This window comes from Acanthochromis polyacanthus, chromosome 12 (genome assembly GCF_021347895.1).
Source record: "Acanthochromis polyacanthus isolate Apoly-LR-REF ecotype Palm Island chromosome 12, KAUST_Apoly_ChrSc, whole genome shotgun sequence".
NCBI classification, from domain to species: Eukaryota; Metazoa; Chordata; class Actinopteri; family Pomacentridae; genus Acanthochromis; species Acanthochromis polyacanthus.
This window is the reverse complement of record NC_067124.1, coordinates 32,931,302-32,947,096: the sequence shown is the minus strand read 5'-3', so window position 1 is coordinate 32,947,096 and position 15,795 is coordinate 32,931,302. Positions and strand designations below refer to the sequence as shown.

Below are 15,795 nucleotides of genomic sequence, written 5' to 3'. Positions count from 1 at the left end.
AGCTACTGCAGGTTGTTTACTTGCAGTCTCTGACTTATACCTCGACTCTGCCTCTTCTTCCTTCTCAACACAGACATTCCTCACTGCCACAAAGAGTCAGACAGACAGACAGACAGGAGGGCACCTACATATATAAACAACATTTACAGTTATACCAACACCTAAACACAGATATATATCATATAGCAAGCACTGATATGAACAAATCCACACATAACAAAGACACACACACACACACACACAGAAAATTCAGATCCACTCATAATTACAACAAAGAGAAACCCACTTAGGCATATCCACTTGCTCACTCATAGGTGCAAATATAAATGAGCGCACAAAACCACAGATTTGCAGCGATTTAATCACATGAAAAAAAATCCCCTCTTTTCCCTCATCATCCGTGTGATTCTGCTTTGTTTACTCTGTCATGGAGAGCTGCTCCGTTCGATCAGGCTGGAGAGGCACTAGGTTGGGTGGTTGCACTAACGAAGTCTCAATGTGCCGTCTGTCGACAGGGTAATTTCCCAGGATAGCTCTGTGTCTCACTCCTCATGGTTTCGCTAGTAAAGACTCAAGATCAGCACCTGAGTCACTGGATGGGAAACAAAAGGAGCAGAGATTCATGCGCCTCATCCACTGTCCCCTCCACCTCAGTATATCTACTTCACGAGCTTGTATCTTCTCTGTGGAGCCTTGTTATGACCTATATTGTGTACGTGCCGCTCAGTTATTATCATTAAATAAGAATAAGAAGAATATATGAACATCGGAAAATCTGGTAAACCCATACTCTATTTCTTTGTCTATACATTCAACTATGAATTAAAAATTAAACTTAAGTTTTGTTATACAACAGACTGTTTAAATCATCTAGAAAGCTCTCATGTAACTGCCAACTGCTTAAAATATTAATAGTTACTATTAATTATTGCGAGAGCCCTCTTCACAGTCACATGCATATCATATGATGTGTATTAGGTTCCTATATAATTAAGTGCCATCTTCCTACTTAAAAACACAGGATTATGGCAGATGTGGCGGCCTATAAGAACCAATCAGTGCTGATTCGCTTATGCATCTCGTTAATAACTGAAAAATAGGAAATTTAATTTAATCACACTGCCAACCGACGTGGGTGGTTTTGGGCAATGCTGTGGGGATGGAAGAGATATGTTCACTTTGAATAAGGGAACAGTCTCTTTAGGATTGTGTGGAGACAGTTCTTTGTTGATAATTTGGTGCTGTTTAAATAATCAAGCTCGAGTGCACTACAGAGAGTCTTTATCTTGAAATTTACATATCCGCACAGTCTGGGTCAGCATGAATAGGGGAAAAAAAATACAGAAGAAGAGCATGCAGTAGTGTGCAAAGAAGAATGAAAACATTGTTTTTCTGTAAAGCTGTTGGTTGCACAGACAAACAAGCTGAGGAAGCGGCGCACAGCTGGAACAACTGCGGACCAGGAGGCATTGGAAGCTGCAATAGAGCAATTTGGATGCTCACACTGATGCACATGCACTAACACATTATCCAGGACACACAGCGGCCCTCAGTTCCTTCCGTCTAGTGTAACATGCTGGCTGGCAGAGAAAACCACCTTTTTGTCATTACAGACCCCTGCCAGGCGCTGATGACTGTTTACACAATGACACATAAGTTACACCCTTTTTTTCTATTAGCAGGGAATGGTCCAGGAACAATGTGTTTCTCTGGCTGTGCAGGATCAAAACAGGGAGGTGGGAGAGAATGAATGCACAGGCTGTTGGGAGTTTTTTAAAAAGTCGTCGGAGACAAAAAAGTGTGCCAAGGGGACTTCTCCATCAACCTGACAGGATTCCCCTCCTTCCCCACCCAGCACAGACTTCTAAGGATGCCGTGTATGTGTGAGTGCAGGGGTGCGCAGCAGGGGTTTGCATGGATATAAGGCGCTGCAAGTGGTCCTCCCAGATGGTTGTGTCCTGTTGCTAGTAGGAGGTCTGCGGGCCTTTATCTATGACAGGCAGTAGGTCTTAACATCATCCACACACATTGTCCTGCTCCTAGCCTGAGGCCCACAGTGTTGAAGTTATGAGAGAGGCATGCTGTCCCACTGCAGGAACAATTCTCTACCTCCCTTTAGCCTTTTTTTGTTTACCAGCAAAAGAAAAGACCTCAATGACAGCCACTGGTCAGAGACAGGAGGCCATGGATGCTCACTACGTTCTTCTGGCATCGTCCATAACTGCCACACACACACACACACACACACACACACACACACACACACACACACACACACACACACACACACACACACACACACACACACACACACACACACACACACACACACACACATCTGTGAATGCCTGCACACACAAATGCCCCAGCATGGCTCCTTCCTCCGCTGTGGGTTGAAGCTGGTCCAGAGCATCAGCATTGTTGGAAAGGCTTACTGAGGGAGAGACAGGGATATGCCTGGAGACACTGAGCTACAGCATTCCTAATCAACTTGCTGCCGACTTGTAAATACAGCATTCTCATTTGGCCTATGCAAGGTCAACTGCGCAACGTTCTGAAACAAACTAAGTGAGACGGAGAATGACTGCATGAGTACCCGGTGCAGAGAATAACTGTCATTAATAGAGAAAGGTGACAGGATCTAGATTTAGGACAATGAGCTTGTGCCGCTACCTAAGGTGAATTTTAAAAGTTGCCCGCTTCGGTGTCCTCCACAATGGCACCTTGTTACCACTCAAATCTCCAGGAAGTCATTTTTCAGAGAGGCTAGTGTGTGTCAGTGTGTGTTAGTGTCACGGCGAATAGGGGTTATTCTTTTATCCTTTGACCCAGATTTGAAGCAGAACTGAACAGGGGACATGAAAGACACGGACCTCCCAGTGGAGCCGGGGTCATGTGCAACCTGAACAGAGGAGCACACCGGCACAGGCAGCCGAGCAGAAAACACTATTATGCATACACACAGTCCATACAGGCGCACATGGCGCACATGCGTACAAAAATGCAAGCGTGCACACACACTTTCAAAAACATTCATATGATAAAGATCATCAAAAACGGCACATCTCACATGGAAATTCTGGCAGACACACCTGCCACAACTCAAACGACAAGCAAGCACATTTAAACAGCATATTATTTTTAATGTAGAAACATGCAATTACTTACATGTAACCACTGATTATTCCCAGGATGACAGTCTTTTAATGCACAAAAACATGACTTTAACAATCACCTGTGTATTTGCATATATATTCATGGTGGTAGCGCTTCATCTGACATTTTTTGAAGATATACAAGCAAGCACACAGACAAACTAAGTTTAGCTGTAAACACAGAAAAGGAAATGAAATGAAATGGATCTCATAAAACAACAAAATTGAGTATGTCTGGTATCAAAGGCAGGCTTTGCTCTTACAAGAATAAGAGAGGGGGAAATTGATAAGACAGCAACACCGAGAGATAAAGAAGTTAAAGATTATGGCTTGCTTGTTGATATGCCCAAGAATGGAAAAAAACAAAGAGGGAATATAGGACGCAAACACATTTAGACAAAATTTGCAGGAGCAAAATGAAGAGACTCATATTTGGAAAAGGCAAAATTTACAGGCAGAAACATGGGATGCACCAGGAACACAATACTGGGTGTCTGCCAGTGTTAAATATGGCCCCTCACCTACAACCAGATGGTTCCTCGCTTCTGACCGCCACTTCTATCCCTTTCTCCGTTTTTGTCTCTCCAACAGTCTCCTATATCTTTCCCTGGGGTAGCTAATAGCTAAATGCTGTCATTTCAGAAACTCAACTTTGTGCCACGACCGATTGTGTTGTCAGGAAAAAAAAAAAGTCTTTACTCTGGATTTGAGTGACAGTCTTTGGCCGGGCTCCTATGACTACTCCTTATGACCACTGAAATCCCTTAAGGTATACTTCTTGTTAGAGGTGACAAGTCAGCTTGGAGAAGAAAGCCATTACCAGAAAAGAAAGGTAACAGGCAGCCTCCTGCCGGTATAAATTGAAACCAAATACAATGGCTGCAAGCCAGGGAGGTAGTCTGGGAAATCTAATTGTGTCATTTCTTTGCCTTGATGGTTATTCTAGTGAAGTTTTCTTTCGCTCTAATGTTAAATGTCTTTGGCAGGATTTTTTCTTTCAAAATTGAAAAGCATGTTTTTTTCCCCTCCCTTTCTCTTATTCAATTAGTTTATAAAATATCTATCACAGCGCAATGGCCCCATAGACTTCCTGCCAATATTTCTGCAATGTCTTATTTTCATTTCTAAATGAATTTTAGAAATCCCTTATCACCTACTTAGTAATTGCAGCGCTCCTCTCCAGTCACACAGTGAGGCCTGGGAGCTTGGCCACATGGTTCAGGCCTGAGCTACAATGCACAAGGACAAGGGGGGATGAGGAAACTAGTGGGGATTCAGAGGCATAAAAGTTCCTTTCTTCTCCACCCGAGCCTTCTTTCTTTGAGCCAGAACAGAGGGTTGCCACGGCGATGAGGTTGGTCTGTCTCCCACGGCGTGGTCTGGGAAGAGCAGCAGCTTGCTCTGACATTTACTCAGGCTGGAAGAAACAGAGACGATGGAGCAGAGAGACACACAGACGTGCACACACAGAGAGCTAGAAGAGAGGGCAAAGCGTGAGCAAATGGCTGTTGCATAAAGTGGATGGAATAAACAATGGCACCTGGAAAAAAATCTGAGGGCTGACACACACACGGAGAATTGGCCGTCGCTTTAGGTAAACCTTTTATCTTCTTCTCAGTGTCCATTCATCCCCAACTTCTATTCCTGGCCTCCTTTTTCATTTGCTCTCATTTAGATCTCGCCAGCAAGTCAGCAAGCCAACACATATTTCCATCCTGATCATGTTCACTGCCCAACTCATGCACACACACAGGCATGAACACAAGCAGTAGCTCGGGTCCCAAAAAAGTGCACAAACACATACATACAAAACTATGGCAGTCCCACTGAGGCACAAATGAACAAAGATGCCAACAATATCAGCAGTTAAAACTGTGAAACTTGGCCAGAGAGCATACACAGCCTTTGTTTCACATTTCAGCACAGGAAAGGTTGACCCAGCAAAACATTTTTGCACAGATGCTGCAATATTGTTTGGTATGTGTGAGTCCATGTTTGAGCTCTTGTGCATCAACGTCGTTGTGTGCATGTGTACATTTCAGTGCTGTGCAGGGTCTGAACATTGAATTCATCAGCAGGTCAACATGTACACTTTTTTTTTTTAGGACCCCTGGAAGAATAGCTGCAGCTTATGCTGTCGCTAATGGGGACCCAAATGAATAAACTAAACTAAACACTCAACAAAAATATAAACGCAACACTTTTGTTTTTGCTCCCATTTTTTATGAGATGAACTCAAAGATCTAAAACTTTTTCCACATACACAATATCACCATTTCTCTCAAATATTGTTCACAAATCTGTCTAAATCTCTAATAGTGAGTCTAAGGCACACCTGTGCACTAATCATGGTGTCTAATCAGCATCTTGATATGGCACACCTGTGAGGTGGGATGGATTATCTCAGCAAAGAAGAAGTGCTTACTATCACAGATTTAGACAGATTTGTGAACAATATTTGAGAGAAATGGTGATATTGTGTATGTGGAAAAAGTCTTAGATCTTTGAGTTCATCTCGTAAAAAATGGGAGCAAAAACAAAAGTGTTGCGTTTAGATTTTTGTTGAGTGTACGATCTCCAAGCTGATAACGCATGTGACCAATGAAAATTCACAGCAAGTCAAAAACGCTTTTCTTGTGTCAAAAGCTGCTGCTACTTCTGATTAAATGGAGTCAACAGGCTGTTATATAGGTAAATACAAGAAAGGAAAAGAGAGGTAAGGAGGATATGACTGGAGTGATGTGGGTATAAAAGATAAGCAGGAGCTCTGCCACATTTACTGTAAGCATTTAGCATTTTTTTTTGGCTCCCAGCAGATCAGTTAGCATACAATCCAGGAGAGGCAGAGAAAGAAGAGCCTATACATCACAATATGCCACAAAGCAAGTCATGTGGCATTCAGCCCACTGCGGATACAAGTGGCAGCATTTGATGAGATACATGCATATGTCACCGCCGAGAACTTCAGGAAGACGATGCTAATGTGCACTGAAATGCACAAGGCCCTCACTTGTCACTTATGAACGAGCGTTCTATTCCCCGAGACTGGAGTTCAACTGGAAGTGTTCACTTTTAGCCTCTTTGTGATTCAGTAGAATCTAATTAAAGGCAACTTCTGTGCGAATACTCTTTGTTTCCACTTGAACACAGAGACATAAAGACACCACACACACACAAACATAACAAACCTTTTCCACTTACTTAAGTTAGCTGTCTGTCCATATTTCTTGTAGATCACCCCACTGTGGTGCACTGAGTTTCTAGGTCTGTGGTGCTGAAAGCATGAGGAAAATCTGAAAAGCTCAGCGGCAGCATTTCTTGAAAATGAAATAAAAAAATGTTTTAAAAAATGCCACAGCGATGATAATGCAGAGACCTTATTGTGAACAGTTTGAGAGCTACTTTCTGCCAACTGTTCATCTCCATGTAGTCTGGCATAGCCACAGTGCTGCGTCAGCGCTGGAGAATAATCTCCATGCAGAAAGACAAAACTGTCAATAACAAGATCTGTGGGTTATCATGAGAAACTGTGTCACTGTGCTCATAAAGCCACTTGCCAATAGTTAAATTTGGAAAAAAAAAATAAACCAACACTGCACATTTTGGAGGTGAAGTCCCATTTTTCTATGTGGATTTACCATTCAAAGTTGCTTTAGTGATTTCTGACTCCATCGAGAATGAAAGTAGAGTGAAAAACACAACCACAAATGACCCTTGATAAACTCTCCTGAGACCTTATAGTCTCTGCCCATTGGCTGCAGCTTGGTTATGAATACTGATCTCCTCTTGAAATAGGTAGTTGCTAGAGGTACGGACCCGTACTTTCCATTTGCCAATCAGATACGCGAGATCTGGTCACGTGACTCCCGGTAGACGCTGGAGGTACGGACCCGTAACATCGGTACTACAGGTACAGACCCTAAACCTAACCCTAACACTAACCCTAACCTTAACCTTTGCTTACCTTTCAACAGTTTGCAGTGGTTAGCAGCTTCCTGACTCGCGAGACTCGCGTACGGGTCCGTATCTGTGTGGCAAATGGAAAGTGCCATATCCGTAGGCCACAGGCTACGGGTACGGGTCCGTATCTGTAGACACTACCCTTGAAATAAAGCTCTGATTGGGCCATCCATGTTCCTCAGTGAAGTTAGTGTAGATCTGACGGTCAGTGAACTAAAAGACAACAGTATGCCAAATATCAAAAGTATTGATTAATGCAGCTTAAAACAGAATTCTCAAGAGGAAAAATGATTAATTGCAGATAAAAACGGTCAGGCATCAAAGCTTTATATCTTACATAAACAACCTTGTCATATCACTGGTGCTATTTACTTCCCTTAAGACGCAAAATAGATGTATCTATAAAAAGCCTTTCCACAGGACATTAACTTCTGTATGTGACCCATGGACACAGACAGACACAAAGTCAATCTCACTATGCAAACACAATATTCAGTCAGTCATCTAAACAAATAGGTTCAGATTTTATTGTATATTACTAGCCACTAAGTGGTAATTATAACTAATGTCCTTAATTCATTAGCTTTCCAAAATTAGCAGCATCGGCCGGATTCATTGTAGCTTGTGCTGCAGTAAGCTTCTTAACCAAAAGGTGTAGGCGGGAGCTGAGGCTTGAGAGTCTGATACAGTGTGTGGTGGAAACAAGGATTCAGGCAGAAGGAGGTTCTCTCATGATATACAGAGGAAGACAGGGCTTTTCATGATCAAAATAAAATAATATATATTAAGAAAATGCTTTCATGGTGCCCACCTTTGCCTTCCATCTGGCTTCCACTGCACCTACCTGCAATGCATTTTCATAGAGAGATCTAGATGGCCCTGCTCAACTTGCTGCCACCACAACCCAACTCTGGATAAATGTAAGAAAATGGACGGGATGGTTTAGACTTTCATGGTTTTCTGTCACATAACAGACACTAATTATTTCCTCAAATGAGTGAAGCAGCGCCCCCTGTGGTCGGGCAGTCAAAGCCAATATGGCACCGTTGCCAAAGTTTTTTAGAGAGATTAAAGTGAAGTTGACAGGTGATTAAAAATGACTTAGCTATCACACAACTATGTGCAGTCACAATCATTTCACTGTGAAAAGGACCTGGGAGAAAAATCTGCACCACAATTTAGATGAAACAAACTGCGGGTTGGTTTGTTTTCCTGAGCTGCTAATGATGCATAGTGTTGTTGTTTTTTTAAATATATTTATTTAACTAACAGCAAAGGACAGCTGAAGAAATGATTTTTTTTTTTAACAACAACCCAAACTAAACTGACCCTCATGGAAACAAGAGCAGTTGGTCCAACACAACCTCTGTTTATATGTATTTACCTCAGTTTAATGTCCTTGCTAGCTGCTACCCCCCTGACTGCCCGCCTGCTGATTTGTGTGCAATTAATTCCCTGCTGTCTTGTTGATTGTATGGAGGTTATACTTGCTGTACCTTGTTTGCCTGAACTCAGGCTGACAGGTGTTACAGCTGCTATTCTCTCGGACAATCAGCAAGGACAGAGCCTGCAGTGCTTTGAACGGTTTCGAAAGTGGTCATCCATTCACCTGTTGCCTGTAATTTGGGAATGAGGCTGCACAGAGAGCTGCTTGTGAGAACTCCTTCATTCTTGTTTTGCTTGTAACCTGTGCTTTAGACTAAAATACTGAAGATTTTTCTGAACTTAGGATAGAGATAAAGATCCATCCGATGCTAGGTTTTGGATGTAAATGTGGATCATTTAGACATTGATAAAATTACACATTTTGATGCTTTTCAACTTATTCTTTAGATTTTTAGATGACGACTTTGTGTCATAACTGAACAAAATCTCTCAAGAATCAAACAAAATCAAACTAATTTAAAGTGAACAACATAAATTCAAGGTAGAATGTGCTATAACATTATATTTTACCATCTACACCTTTCTTTTACTAATTTTCCTTTGCACCACTTTCCCATTTTCAGTGCTTCATTTTTCAGCGTCAGTGTTGAACTTTGCAGGTTGAGATAAATATTAGAACATTCTAACCTTGCATTATGTTCCCTAGTTCTGAGAAATAAAAGTGGATTGGTAGAGGAAAATGTTTTTATCCTTACCACAAAGCGAATGAAGTCAAACACATCATGCCATAGCATTTTTTGCTGCCCTAAACAAAACGAAAACTCAGTCAGTTTACATTTTCCATTAACAGTCTACAAGACAAGTCTGTCTGATAGAACATCTTTTACTTCAGTTTACTTTCTTGAATTCTTCTTTGAAAAGGCCAAGAAGTTTGTTGACATCCAGCCTCTGCATTTACACAGTAAAATGAGCAAGGGACAGGAGAGAAATACTGAAAAGGAAGATTTAGCTGCAAAAAGGAACACAATGTCAATTGTGTGGAAATAGTTTGGCTCCAGTAAGGACGATGTTGACCGAAAATATACTCTCAGTCGTGTCTTGCAGTTGTTACTACGAGACACGGCAACACGAGTAATTTGTTTGACCATAAAATCAGCACCAAAAAGCTCTGGATGATGAAAAAGAAGCTAGATCTGAATGCCGTCTAAAGCAAAAAATGATTTCAGATGCCTTTGCCAGTATTAGACCATATGAGAATGTTTCTAAACAGCAGAAAGAATTCACTGATGTGAATTTCACTATGACATGATACCAATTAATAGTTACCAAAGCTTGTTTTTTATTTTAAACATGATCCAGTTGCTTGACAAGCAGTGTGTAACACAGCTATTTTTTCCAAGTTAGCATCCCGGAGCTACATGAAAAATGTAAGGCACATGTTGAAACAGAGCTGTCACAAGTGGAATATCAGGCAGCTACAACTGACTTGTGGTCCAGCCGGACAACGGAGCCCCGTCCACTTTATTAATGAGGACTTCCAACTGAAAAGTTGCTGTTTGCAAACAGCATTTTCCCCAAATGCTCATACAAGTGAGAAGATGGCAGAAGGATTGAGAGAAGAGCTGGCTGCTTGGAGCAAAGAAGAAAGATGTCAAGTCTGTATGACAGCAGAGAATGTGGTGAAAGGCTGTAGTTTTTTGGCTACCAACTGCACCTTGTTGTTGGTAACTTATATTTGCTAAGCTTCTATATTGCAATACATGCTGAAGAAAATCATAAATCAGGATGTCATTTCTTTCCACATGATATTATATACAGTCTATGATCAGGATTCATAGGTAGGGGTGGGAATGCTTTCCTGCCACCACAACCCCTCCCACCATCCTAACCCCCTCATCACCACTCTCAACCAACCGGTCGAGGCAGATGGCCGCCTTCCCTGAGCCTGGTTCTGTGGAAGGTTGAGTTTTATCCCCCTCCCTCTCCCAGGGTTTTTTTGTTGCTTCCCACCGTTGCTCATATGGAATCCAAAGGCATCTTTGGATTGTTGGGTTTTCTGTTTGTAATTCATGAGGTCTGTACCTTACTATGCTAAGCGCTTTGATACGACATATGTTGAGAATCCGCACTATATAAATAAAACTGAATTAAAGAGAAAAATTAAGCTATAACTTTGAAAAATTGTGGAGACAAAGATTTAGCGGCCAAACCTTGGAAAAGCAGTGGCAGAACAGAAATCCCAGTCAATTAAAGAAAGGAGGCATATTTGCCAATACTGAACATTATTTTGACCTTAAAATTTTGAAAATACATCTGGTATTTTCATCTTAAAAATGTCATTTTTTATCTTGCTGTTGTTTTTCAACCTCTTAGCCATCCAATCTCTCACTATTAATTAGCATTTGTTCTTTCTCAGATATTGAGGATGTGCAGATGTTGAAGAAAACATCCGTTGACTCCGACTGGTGTGCATAAAAATAAGAACAGGATCCATCAGGCACCATGGATACCCGGGAGCATTCTCAGCCAACTGTATAAGCAACATATATCTCTGGTCTGATACTACACATTCCACCTGTTTCTGTCACAGAAACCATTTTAGCTTTTGCAAATATCCAAACACACCGCTGTAATATAATCGCAATGCTATATTTTCTTACCAAAGTGGCTTGCAGGGCAGGGCTGTCGTTTTTCATTGCGCCTCCACATTTTATTATGTACAATAAACTGAACCTACTTTTACAAGAGCCGCATTTTGGACTTTTCCTCGCACATTAAAATGGAAAACATAAGCGATAAACATCAAAACTATTCAGATTAAACCTCCCTCATTAAAATGTACAGGTCACCACCAGGAGGATCTGACAAAAGTTGTAAAATGAACTCTGCCTTTAATTTAGATATGAAGCACTGGTTTCACTTTTATCAAGATGCTCTTCACTTGCAGACTCCCCGCGATGAAGACATGCCGACACGGTCGTAGCTTCATTTGTAAACTCTCCGTCTCGGCAGCGCATGTGGTCACTCCCACGGTGATACGAGGATGAAGACAGACCGAATGATGCTTTGTAGTGGATTTATCCCTTTGTGCATATAATCTTATCACTTGCCTAAGGCACTTTGCTACAACCCAACAGGGTCCTTGAACTTGTTCCTCTGCCACGTGTCCTATCTACCCCTCAGTCTCAGGGGGTCAGTCATTCTGCCGAGGCTGAACTCAGGGGGATAGAAGCAGCAGGAGCGAGATGAGCCTGGAGGGGATCTTCTCACCCTGAGACGAGTGATTACTTCGCTGGGACTAAGTTATGCTAATGCATTCATCTCCAAAAGCACCGTGATTATTTAGAGTTTCTCACCAACTGTTTTAGATTTTGCCTGCTTGCTATTTTATGCAAAGATGCTTTTTTTTTCCTCCCAGTGCTCCATTGGCACACTGCTTGCCGAGCTGAGGGAGATAAGAGGGGAGAAAATTCAGGAGATTGTTGAATTCTTTGCCCTTATTTTAATGTGCCCTTGATGTGTGAATGAATGCAAATCAAAATAGGTCTACTTTTTTCCCTCCTGAACGTATTGTGTGTTACAGTTTTACGAAATGACAGTGGAGTGGAATCGAGCAGATGATGATATTGCATGCAGTATATCATTTCCGTTACTTCTCTGGCCCCTCTAAATTGCCCTATGTTTTATTTAAAAGGTGCCAACACTTTCACTTTAATCCATACAAAGTGTATTTCCTTCCTCTCTCTGCCTCAGAACTGAAGCCCTTGTTGTCCTATTTAGCCAGTTTTGATGCCATGTTCCACCTGGTGCTCTGCATGCTGTTTGCGATGAGGCGGCGTCCTGGCCTGGCTGTGGTGTTCCTGTGAAGCAGCGTCAGGGGATATCAGCATAATACCAGGCTGAATATGTTAGAGCACATTCCCTCTAATCCTGAGCACACTGTAATCAGAGGAGACTGGGCTTCCTACCACTGTGACCGCGCAAACACGTGCCTTTGCTCGGCTGAACTCTGCAAAGTTGGTGTTATAGGTGGGGTTGGAGGACAGAAAAAGTGGAGGTGACAGGGGTCGGAAGAGTTGGGAAGGTTGCAAAAAAATCTATGATTTTGCATCTATTAGAGGCCAGAGAGATAAAACGATAGTGATACCAGTCATGTAATCAGTAATGAAAAGAAAATTGTTTAACTTAAATGCATTAGACGCGATGTGACATGAAAGCACATAACAAAAACACAAAGTTCACTGGAATAAGTAAAGAGCAAGAATGCTTTCTCCCTGACTTGTAAACAGCCCATTGCATCCCTTAAAAGCACTTCAGCCCTCCATTGCTTACTCCATGACTTCACTGCAGGTCTCCCAAGGCATGTTAGTCTGTGATCGTCTCTTGTCGGCCCTGATGTCGACCTTGTTGCAGCCTTCAACAGGACTGACTAGAGGCAGCTACAGACTAGCTTACCACGGGACACCTGCACTTACTCCATGGCTTCAGTGCTGATCTCCCAAAGCATGCTAATCTGTGATCGTTTCTTGCACCCTTCAACAGGACCGACTAGAGGCCACTACAAACCAGCATACCATGGAAGATCTGCACTTGTCCCATGTCTTTGATGCAGGTCTCCCAAGGCATGCTAGTCTGTGGTCTCCTCTTGTTGGCCCTTTTGGAGGCTGCAGCCAGCGGAGACCAGTGATTACCTTTGCCAAATGAGCTTCGTAGCCTAAAAACAACCACAATCTCATGTCTCCCACCACCTCCACCAATGTGACACACTTTAACTGGCCTGCTATGAGTGCTGGTTACCCTCTGCATGGTGTTTGTTTGCTTTATTTCTTTAATGTGTACCAACGTCCATCCATCCATTCATTCTCTATACACCGCTTTATCCTCACTAGGGTCGCGGGGGATGCTGGAGCCTATCTCAGCTGACTCAGGCGAAGGCAGGGGCGTCTTCGTGTGGATGATACGCAGATTCGGGAAGAAACTTCTGCATTTAGACCTCGGTTTATCTTCGTGTGGATGGGGCCTAAACTTCCTTCACTAAGCCAGCCCTCTGGACTTCCAGTAAGCTGTGTTCCTATTGGCTGTCCAGGTGGCTGCTTGGTGTTATCAGGAACACCTGAGCAGCTCAGTGTCTTCCTGCTTTATGTCTGCAGTCAAACATTTCATCTGCTTCTCTTCACTGGACCGGGTTTGGCTCCGTTGCTTTAGTTTGTTCTTTAGGCGTTGGCTTGCAGCTTCCAGCAGTAAAATTCTCTTTAATGTGTTTCTTGGTGTGTTTTAGGTAGTGATGGTGAAATCGAAGCTTCATGAAGCAATGAACCACTTCGACACATCTGCTTCAAGAATGACACATTGCTTCGAAGCATTTGACACAACCAGAAGAGTGACATCTGCTGGTCCTGTGTCAGAACTGCATCCAAGTGGAAACAACTGAAAAAGCCTCAGGACTGCTTGTCTCACACTGCTTTGTACTTGCAATAAATGTTTTAAAACGTTATATATGTATGTTTGTGTTTATATATGTATAGTGTGTTTCTATGAATGAATGTGTGTTGTGTATGTGTGAATCTATGCGTATGTATCCGTGTGTTATTTAATGTATGAAATGCAACTAGATGTATCTAAACTAAATTCTAACTAAACGTATACTCTCCCTAACTTCTCTCAAAATGACAAATGGCAAATGCACTAGCGTGATCTCCTCCTCTCAAAAACCCACAATTTGAGGAGTGAATCAGACCCCTATGGCTTTTAAGACCTGGACAGATTGAAATGTCCGACCCCTTCAAAGTTCGCGCGAAGCACCGCGACACACGATGTGACGTAACGAGGCCTCGTTCTCGATCGTCACGTGATTGTGGGCGTGCTGAAGCAGGGATCGAATCACCGTCTCAGAACACTTTCGCTTCAAAAGCTCGGCACTGTGTCGAGTAAACTGGCTCGAGCATAACATCACTAATAGAGAGTCTTTAGAGGTTTTTGGTCAGACACATTCTGTATTCTTGTTTGTGAACCAACGTTGGTTGTCCAGAAGGTAAGAGTTCCTTTCCTGATTCTCTGTTTAAAGAGGTTCTCTGGTAGGCTGCAAGAAACTTTAGCGTTTGAGTTGTGCTAGTATGTTTTTTGTACGGTTTCATTTGGACGACTATGTTGAAGCCCCTCCATGTGGTTTCGTGAGGTTTTCTGTAACAGTTCTACAAAGCAACCTGCAGCAGAAGAGACTTTGAGAGTTTTTAGGAAGTTCTGGAGACCAGACTTTAGAGCAGCAAAAAAATTTGTCAGTAGTTTGAGCAGGAGAAGGTGAGCTTCAGAGTAGAAATGAGAAGGAAACCTTCTTGACCCGTGTCGTGAGGTCCTGTACCAAGAGTTTGAGCAGGTTGTGAAGAGTTTGTAGTTCTTTGATCTGAAAGCACAAGAAAAGTCAACTCATTAAAGGAGAACCGGGAGATATTGTTGGTTCTTCTGTCGCTCTGCAGTTTCCTTAGACTGAATACCAAGTTTCTATTTTAAATGATTTACTGTGTGAGCCCAAGAAGACTTCAATAAATTCCCTCCATCCTCTGGACACAACATATTTTATTACAATGTTAAATTTTTTTTAAATGTTTTTGAGTTTTAATCATAGTTTTTTCTTTGCTTGTTTAGTTTTGTCATCTGTGGGAAAGGTGCTAAACAAATAAAGTTGTTTTGATAAACTCAATAAGTGACTAACTCATGATTGTGACAACAGAAATATTTTTATTGTGATTTAAGGGTTTGTTTCATTTTTAAGGTTGGGGTCAAAATCTTGACAGTAAAGATTAAAGAAATAAATTACATTAAAAACAATTAAAAGGTAAACATTTAATGCAATTTTTTAAAAAGAAAATTAAACATTAAATACAATTAAATTATATTAAACAGACAAAATACTTAAATAGATAATTAAACAGAAGATACAAAACATGTAATTATGAAATTAAACATTTTTTCAACAAAAATATTAAACACTAATGATGAAGTATTTTAGATAAACATTTAAGAAATACATTAAATAAGAATATTAAATATTTAAAAAACATTTAATTAGATTATTAAACCTTTAAAAAGACAAAACATTTATTTAAAAAATTTAATGCTTAATTAAAAATTTAAATCTTAAAGACAATACAACTTTAAATAGGAATTTAACAGAAAATACAAACAAGCATTTAAAAAGAAAATTAAACATTAAAAGGTGGAAAAACATTTTAAAAAGAAAAACCTTAAAGATTTGATCTAAAAATTAAAAACATTGGAAAAGAAAAGGCAACTTTCA

General features: G+C 41.3%; 1 long non-coding RNA gene across 1 annotated transcript; it reads left to right on the top strand.

Annotated features, from left to right (window-relative positions):
• Positions 1 to 4,479: 4,479 nt before the first annotated feature.
• On the top strand, positions 4,480 to 13,995 carry LOC127536487 (uncharacterized). The gene is made up of 2 exons (XR_007945477.1): positions 4,480 to 4,749; positions 13,780 to 13,995. It is a non-coding gene; the product is annotated as an uncharacterized LOC127536487 (long non-coding RNA).
• Positions 13,996 to 15,795: the final 1,800 nt, after the last annotated feature.